The 9,402-nt window shown below is 35.1% G+C and overlaps 1 pseudogene; it reads right to left on the reverse strand.

Moving 5' to 3' along the window:
- Positions 1–1,720: 1,720 nt before the first annotated feature.
- Positions 1,721–1,840, reverse strand: LOC116528076 (annotated as a pseudogene).
- Between the last annotated feature and the right edge of the window lie 7,562 nt (positions 1,841–9,402).

Below are 9,402 nucleotides of genomic sequence, written 5' to 3' on the forward strand. Positions count from 1 at the left end.
CTCTCCACTCACTGCAACATTTGACTTCAGGGTTCAAGCAATTCTCTTTCCTCAGCCTTCAGAGTAGCTTGGATACAGGTGTGAGTCACCACACCCAACTAATTTTTTGTAATTTTAGTAAGGATAAGATTTCACCATGTTGGCCAAGATGGTCTTGATCTCCTGACTTCATGATCTGCCCACCTCGGTCTCCCAAAATGCTGGGATAACAGGCATGAGCCACCAGGCCCTGCCTATTCTTTTTTCTTATCAATCCTGTTAGAACTTCATAAATTAAAAAAAAAAAAATTTCAAATAAATTACATTTAGCTTTTGTATGTTTACTTATAATTCCATCGATTTCTGCTTTATGTTTTTTATATACATCTCATTACTTTCTTTAATTTTATCTGTTTTAATTCTTTTTTTCTTTTTATGGAAGCTTAAAGCACCGATCTGTTTTTTGGGCTTTTTTATTGCCTAACATATGAATATAATGCTACATATTTCTCTCTACACACAGTGTTTTCTTTATCTTACAAGTTTTGGTGTGACATATATAGCTTCATTTTCACTTCAAATTATTTTCTATTTTAATTTTATCTTTTACTGACCTGTCTTTTATTCAAATTTCAGACAATTGGGGATTTTTCCAGTGTTGCTTATTAAATTCTAGTTAAATTTCTTTGAATAAGAAACATATTTCCTCTCAGTGATATCAATTATTTGAAATTTATTTCAGCTTTTTAATAGAAATATTGATTTAAAAACTTTTTAAAAATCATATCTCTGAATAAAGACAGCTTTACTTTTTCTTTGTAATCTGAGTGCCTTTTATTTATGTTTTCCTTGTCTAACAGCTCTTGTTAGAACTCCCAGCCCAATAATGAGTGAGAATGGCGAAAAGAAACACTTTTTGTCTTGTTCTTAATCTTAAAAGGAGAGCATTTAGTCTCATACCAGATTTTTTTTTTTAATGAATGGCCTTTATTGGGCTAAAGAAATTTCTTTTTCTTTTTAGTTCATTGATTTTTATTTTTAAAAATTACATTAATTTTGCCAAAACTTTTTTCTTTATCTCTTGACATAATCATGTTGTTTCTGTTTTTATCTTATTATTATAATGTATTACACTAGTTAATACTCAGATGTCAAATCAAGCTTGCATTCTGGAGATAAATCAATTTGATTGTAGCGTAAAATCTCTTTATATATTGTGGAGCTTACTCTTGAACCAAAACATTCCTCAGCCTCTGCTAAGAGACATTGTATGTGTTTGTTTGGATATACCTTCATTGCTCCAGCAGCTTACAATGCCATCTTAGCCATCACTTTCTGCTTGCACAGAGCCCCACGATCAAGCAGAAATGAGCACTTAGGGCTTTTCTGGGCAGATAGGTCAAACAGTAACAATTCTCTGGGAATGGAAGCTTCTGGGGAGATCCAATTACCTATGTCTTAAGTTTACTTCTTTCTGAAATAATTCTATTTTGACATTTATTCTTTAGCTTCTGCCCAATAATGTAATTACCCAAAGGGTTTATCTTGCCTGCTGCCCCCAAAAACCAAAGTTCTGAGACAGCATTATTGTAATAGAGACACAGTTTAATTAATGCAATGCCAGTTAAACAGGAGATCAGAGATTCATTATTACTCAAATCAGCATCCCTGAAAATTTGGAGACTAGAGGTATGTATCTATATATGTATGTATTTTGAGAGGGAGTCTCTCTTTTTTTTTTTTTTGTTTCTCCCTGATCCAAAAATACACAATATATTGTCCTCAGTAGAGGACGTATCACATATTAAACTGATAAGAACAGATATTACACTTACTCTTATCCAAAAGGCGGGGAAGCGATGAGATGGAGTCTCTCTCTATCACCCTGACTGAAGTGCAGTGGCGTGATCTTGGCTTCCTGCAACCTCCACTTCCCAGGTTCAAGTGATTCTCTTGCCTCAGCCTCTCAATTAGCTGGGATTACAGGTGGCCACCAACACGCCCAGCTAATTTTTGTAATTTAACTAGAGACAGGGTTTCACCACATTTTCCAGGATGGACTCAAACTCCTGATGTCAAGGGATCCGTCCACCTAGGCCTTCCAAATTGCTGAGATTACAGATGTGAGCCACCACACCCAGTAAGGCCAGAGTTTTTTAAGGATAGTTTAGTAGGCAAAAGGTTAGAGAATGAGGAATGCTGATTGGGTCAGAGATAAAATCACAGAGAGTAGAAGCTGTCTTTCTGCAATGAAACAGTTCTTGGATGGGAGCTGTAGGACCAGATGAGCCAGTTTACCAACCTGGGTGGACCCAACTGGTCCATCAGAGTACATGGTCTTCAAACACACTCTAAGGTTTTAAAATGGCATTGTTATTCATAGGAAATATTGGGGTGGTTAGGAGTCTTGCAGCCTTTGCCTGCATGACTCCTGAGCCATACATTCTATTTTTTTTTTTTTTTTTTTTTTTTTTGAGACGGAGTCTCTGTTACCCAGGCTGGAGTACAGTAGCACAATCTCAGCTCATTGCAACCTCCACCTCCTGGGTTCAAGCAGTTCTCCTGCTTCAGCCTCCTGAGTATCTGGGTTTACAGGTGTGCACCACTACCACCACTGGTTAATTTTTGTGTTTTTAGTAGGGACAGGGTTTCACCATGTTGGTCAGGCTGGTGTCGAACTCCTGATCTTGTGATCTGCCTTTCTCAGCCTCCCAAAGTGTTGGGATTAGAGGCATGAGCCACCACACCCAATCCTTGAGCCATACATTCTAACAGTATGGATAAATTGTTAGTTTTATAAAGGAGGTCTGATCCCCAAGCAAGGAGGTGGCTTATTTCAGGAAGGGGTTGTTACCATCTGTGTTTCCAAGTTAAATAATAAACTAAATTTCCCCATAGTTAGCTTGGCCAATGCCCAGTAATGAACAAGGGCAGCCTGGAGGTTAGAAGCCTGGATGGTTAGGTCAGATTTTATTTTTTACTATTACACTTTTTGCAAAGGCAGTTTCAACATTGCTTCAAAGCTAGGCAAGTGTCTTGAAAAATCAGAGGAAATTTTGTCATCAGTTTTGAGGGCTGCAGAATCCCCTGATCTTATTATTTGATCAAAGTCAAAAATCAATGCTGGTTTCTCTTTCCTATAGTGGATACCTTCCTCTAGGGACTTATACTGGATTTAGCAACCTCCTTCTGAGCCCTGATTCAGTACGCCTGCAAGGTAATTGGAGACTTCACTATGAATTTCTCACTCGTTCTAGTGTCTTCAGCACTTGTCTATTTTCCCTCCATTTATATCCAACTTATTTTTGGTGAGAACATGTCTTTAACTCCATCAAAGACCTTAAAGCCATCAAAGTCTATGAGAGATTTTACTTTTTCCTTTTTAGAACTTTCTTCCTAAATCCGTTGATGAGTATACTGAGTCTGATAATTCAGCCACAGTTCTGCAGGGAAAACCAAGATTATATATGAGTCCTCAAACATTTTCAAATTTTGTCATTCAATTTCCTCACATTAACTAAAAGCTTTGATGATTTCCTTTTCTCTAGCAGCAGTTCATTCTGGTGATCCTAAACTTATGCCCCAAATTGGCAAATTTCTTCACTCTTAAAAGCAGCTGCTTATCCATCAGCTCACTTCTAAATTCTTCTCCCCTGTATGAAGTTTTAGTGATCTAATCTTAGCCTCTACAGATTTCTGATGTCTTTAAAAGTATCATTTGTAATGTGTCTGTCATTTTTATTTTCATCAGTATCTCAAAAAATGTAAAACTTACAGGAAAGTAATTGTATAATACACAGAAGTAATGCAACTAGCATACTCAAATGAGAAAATGATGAATCTCAGTATAAAAAGGAAATACAAATAAATCTAGAAGGCTTCATTTTTCATGTATTAAAGTAGCAGAATAAAAATAAAAGGGAAAGATTGTTTTCTTATGTGAGAAAATCAGTATTTTTAAAAAATAAAACAATATATTTAAAAAGCTAAATAGATTCATATTCTTTATGTCAGTTATCCTCTCTCTAAAATACTAGGAGAGTAATAAGTGTAAAATATTTCTTTATAGAGGTTATCATTTTATAGCTATGTTAAATAAAAAATTGACAAGAACTGTACAAAATATAAAAAATAAGAAAGTGTTTAAATTATGGACATTTATAAAAGATTATTCTACTATAAAATAGTGTTTTCAAGACATTTATAATGTCATAGGAAAACATCTGTTGCATGTTCATTTTTAAATGGGGTATCCAATTATTCCTGTAATAATTTCAGTAGTAAAATAAGAGCATCTTAAATCTAAAATCTGCCTATAAAATATAACGAGCTGGAAATATGCTAATATATTAACAATATTTTCTTCATCATCATGAAATTATGTATTATTCTGTGTACGTTTCTATTTTCCAAGTTTTCTCAAGTCAGTAAGCATTATTATCAAAATTAGAAAAACAGTAAAAGATTACATTAATTTGGAAGACTTCAATGTACTCAAGTTTAGGATGTAGATAAAAGGTCAATTACATTTATTTATGTCTAATACCTTTTGTGGAGACCTTAGGGCTAAAAAATATGCCAGTGACAGGCAGAGAAATGAGGTAGATCTGATGTTTTTTTAGCTATTATCCAATTTTCCATGGATATAAAGTTATTAACTTGAATCTGGTCAAATTTACTATGAAAACCTACTTTCAAAAGAAACCATGTATTCTAGAAGGGTGTATAAAATATATAAATAAGTAATGCTGCTCTGGTTATGAACCTTGAATCATACAAACTTAGCTCTCTCTTACCCGCTTCAGGCAGTACCTGAGGAACCTCCAAGGCAAGCATATGATCTGTGAGGATAGAATTAATAACACTAGTAGAGTAACATTTTTATAGAGAAAATAGTAAACTTTTTATTATTTACAATCTAGGTATACTAATGTACATTACTCTGACTTTTCAAAATAATATTGTATGGAGATAGAAAGTCAGAAATTACAGGTTACATTTAGATAATTAAAATGTCAATTATTTTTATCCTAATAACTCAGAGCATATTGTATTTTGTAATGAAGTTATAACTTGAAATTATTTATAAATACACACAGTTTATTTTTCCATAGGGGTTAACCCAATGATAGTAATTTTAAAAATCAATTTAATTTTTTAAAAACATGATACATGTTTAATTATTTGCAGTTAAAAATATGTTTGCAGTGTATCAGATTCAGGTTATTAAAGTAGAAGGTATGCTTCACTGAATTTCCCACAGTGCCATTCACTGTGTCAAACCATTTATGTATTTTTTAAAAAATATGATCTCAACTTCAATAACATGTGATAGATTTAATATGCCATCTACCATTAACCAATTTTATAAGTAAGGGCATTGAATTTTAAAGAAATAAAGTAAACAACAAGTAATAAGTCACCAAATCAGAATTTAGCTATAAATAATCTGGCTTTTTAAACCTCTTTTTCTTGCCTGCCCTAAAACCTAAAAGTATAATTTTTCCTGTTTTCATAATTTGTTTCATTAAAAGTTTGTTTTAAAAAAATAATCATTTGTTTTATTATTTTTACTGCCTATTTTTATTGTAATTTTATCATAAAACAGATGGTTTATATTAAGATAATTTAAAGATTTTAAAAATAATATTGTCTTAGTGCATTCAAGCTGCTAAAACAAAATTATGGTAGACTGCCTGGGTTATAGAAATTCATTTCTCACAGTTCTGCATTCTGCGAAGTCTAAGATCAAGGCACTTGTAGACTTGATGTCTGATAAGGGCTGGTTCTCTGATTCATAGGTGGCCTCACATGGTGTAAGGGCCAAGGCAGCTTTCTGCAGCTTCTTTGTAAGGGAACTAATTCTATTCATGAGGGCTTCAACCTTATGGCATAATCACCACCGAGAGGCCTTGCCTACTAATATGATCTCATTGGAAGTTAGGATGTCAACGTATGAATTTTGGGAAGACACAAATATTCAGTACACTTGTGAGCAAATAAAGATTATTTCCAAAATGTGGGCAGTATGTAGGGAGACCTCAGCAGATAGTGCAACATCACAGAACTAACAGCAGAGGTGCTGTTACCAGCTAAGACCTGAAGGAATGGGGAAAGAGAGTCCTTGGTTACTTATACTTGCTAGGAGATTGTGACGGAAACATAGTAAGATTGAGAGGAAATGTGACTTTCAACACAAAACACAACCACATTGAGGCAACCTTTCCAAGAGGGATTTAGGAACTAAAAGCCATTCTGACTTTCTTCTCAGAGTTTCCATCAGCTGAATACAAACTGAAGCTAGGAGCCAGAGTCTATTGTTGGAGTCCAATTTAGAGAATAGAGGAGATCAGATTGAAGAGATGAACAGAAGATGTGTGGCACAATCACACAGCAAAATTGAAACTAGTTCTTAAGGAGTACACTCTAATTTGTGAAATATAGCATACAACATATAATATTACAAGTGTTAAGCACATCAAAAATAAATATTGCTCTCTACCATTTTTTTTCAATTAACATTTTATAATTTTAACACTTTAAACTTGAATATTTCACGTTAAATTTTATGTTCATATAGAGCTAGATTTATTGCAGAGAACATTAAGAAGATAATCTAGTAACAATTTAATTAATATGAAAAGAAACTAGTGTAATTTACAATATTTTCTGATGGTAGTTTCTATTTCTGTGGGGTCAGTGGTGATATCCCCTTTATCATTTTTACTGTGTCTATTTGATTCTTCTCTCTTCTTTATTAGTCTAGCTAATGGTCTATTTTGTTAATTTTTTTCAAAAAATCAGCTCCTGGATTCATTGATTTATTGGAAGGGATTTTTTTTGTGTCTCTGATCTTAGTTATTTATTATCTTCTGCTAGCTTTTGGATTAGTTTGATAATGCCTCTCTAGTTCTTTTAATTGTGATGTTAGGGTGTCAATTTGAGATATCTCTAGCTTTCTGATGTGGGCATTTAGTACTATAAATTTCCCCCTTAACACTGCTTTAGCTGTGTCCCAGAGATTCTGGTACATTTTCTCTTTGTTCTCATTGGTTTCAAAGAACTTCTTGATTTCTGCCTTAATTTCATTATTTACCCAGGAGTCATTCAGGAGCATGTTGTTCAATTTCCATGTAATTATTTGGTTTTGAGTGAGTTTCTAAACCCTGTGTCCTAATTTGATTGCACTGTGGTCTGAGAGACTGTTACGATTTCAGGTCTTTTGCATTTGCTGAGGAGTGTTTTACTGCCAATAACTTGGTCAATTTTAGAATAAGTGCCATGTGGCACTAAGAAGAATAATATTCTGTTGATTTGTGGTGGAGAGTCCTGTAGATGTCTATCAGGTCCACTGAATCCACAGCTGACTTCGAGTCCTTAAAATCCTTGTTAATTTTCTGTCTCAATGACCTGTTTAATATTGACAGTGGGGTATTAAATGTCTCCCACTATTATTGTGTGGAGTCTAAGTCTCTTTGAAGGTCTCTGAGAACTTGTTTTATGAATCTAGGTGCTCCTGTATTGGGTGCATGTATATTTAGAATAGTTCTTATTCTAATCTTCTATTCTTATTCTTCTTACTGAATGGTTACCTTTACTACTATGCAATATCCTCTTTGTCTGTTTTGATCTTTGTTAGTTTAAAGTCTGTTTTGTCAGAGACTAGGATTGGAACCCCTGCTTATTTTTTTTTTATTTTTTTATTTTTTGCTTTTCATTTGCTTGGTAAATTTTCCTTCACCTTTTTATTTTGAGCCTATGTGTGTCTTTGCATGTGAGATGGGACTCCTGAATACAGCACACTGATGGGTCTTGACTCTATAAATTTGCCAGTCTGTGTCTTCTAATTCGGGACATTTAGCCCATTAACATTTAAGATTAGTATTGTTATGTGGGAATTTGACCCTGTCATCATGATGCTATCTGGTTATTTTGCACATTACTTGATGCAGTTTTTTTAATAGTATTGCTGGTCTTTATATGTTAGTGTGTTTTTGCAGCAGCTGGTACCAGTTTTTCCTTTCCATATTTAGTGCTCCTTTCAGTAACAAAATCCTTCAGTATTTGCTTGACTGGAAAGGATTTTATTTCTCCTCTTATGAAGCTTAGTTTGGCTGAATATAAAATTCTAGGTTGAAAATTATTTTCTTTAAGAATGTTGAATAGTGGCCCCCAATCTCTTCTGGCTTGTGGAATTTCTGCTGAGATGTCCACTGTTAGTCTGATGAGCTTCCCTTTGTAGGTGACCTGGCCTTTCTCTCTGGCTGCCCTTTATAGTTTTTCCTTCATTTTGACCTTGTAGAATCTGATAACTATGCGTCTTTGGGTTGATCTTCTCATGGAGTATCTTAATGGTGTTCTCTGTATTTCCTGAATTTGCATGTTGGCCTGTCTTGCTCAGTTTGGAAAGTTCTCCCGGATAATATTCTGAAGTGTATTTTCCCTGTCTCCTTCAGGTACTCCTATCAATTGCAGGTTTGGTCTTTTTATGAAGTCCCATATTTCTTGGATGGTTTGTTAATTCATTTTTATTATTTTTTTCTCTAATCTTGTCTGCGTGTCTTATTTCAGCAAGGTGGTGCTCAAACACTGATATTCTTTCTCCCCCTTGGTTGATTCAGCTATTGATACTTGTGTATGCTTTATGAAGTTCTCATGCTGTGTTTTCAACTCAATCAGGTCATTTATGTTGCCCTCTAAACTGGCTATTCTAGTTAGCAGCTCCTGTACTCTCTTATCAAGATTCTTAGCTTCTTTGTTTTGGGTTGGAACATGCTCTTTTAGCCCAGTGTAGTTTCTATTACCTGTCTTCTGAAGCCGCCTTCTGTCAATTCACTCATCTAACCCTCCAATTCTGCTCCCTTGCTGGAAAGACATGGTGATCATTCAGAAAAGAGGCACTCTGGCCTTTGAGGTTTTTACTGTTGTTTTAGTTGATTCTTTCTCATGTTTCGAGTTTGCCTAGTTTTGATCTTTGAGGATTCTGACTCTTGGATGGGGTTTTTGTGGGGGCTTTATTATTGTTGTCGATGCTGTTGTTGTTGCTTTTTGTTTTTCTTTCAATGGTCAGGTCCCTCTTCTGTAGGGCTGCTATGGTTTGCTGGTTCACTTCAGGCCTATGCACCTGGTTCACTCACTTACCTGGAAATGTCAATCAAGGAAGCTAGATAACAGCAAAGATGGGTGCCTCCCTCTTCTTCTAGGATCTCTGACCTCAAGGGGCACTAACCTGATGCCAGTAGGATTGCTTCTGTTTATGGCACCTGACAAACTCTGTTGGAGGGCCTCACCCAGTTGGGTGGCATGGGGAACAGGACCCGTTTAAAGAAGTACTGTGTCCCTTACTTGAGGGGGTGTGCTTCTCTGGGGGGAAACCCATTTGTCTGAGCTGCTCAAATTCCTCAGAACTACCGGGGGTAAGGC

The sequence above is a fragment of the Sapajus apella genome, unplaced genomic scaffold (assembly GCF_009761245.1).
Source record: "Sapajus apella isolate SASKATOON/1434 unplaced genomic scaffold, GSC_monkey_1.0 scaffold56, whole genome shotgun sequence".
NCBI classification, from domain to species: domain Eukaryota; kingdom Metazoa; phylum Chordata; class Mammalia; order Primates; family Cebidae; genus Sapajus; species Sapajus apella.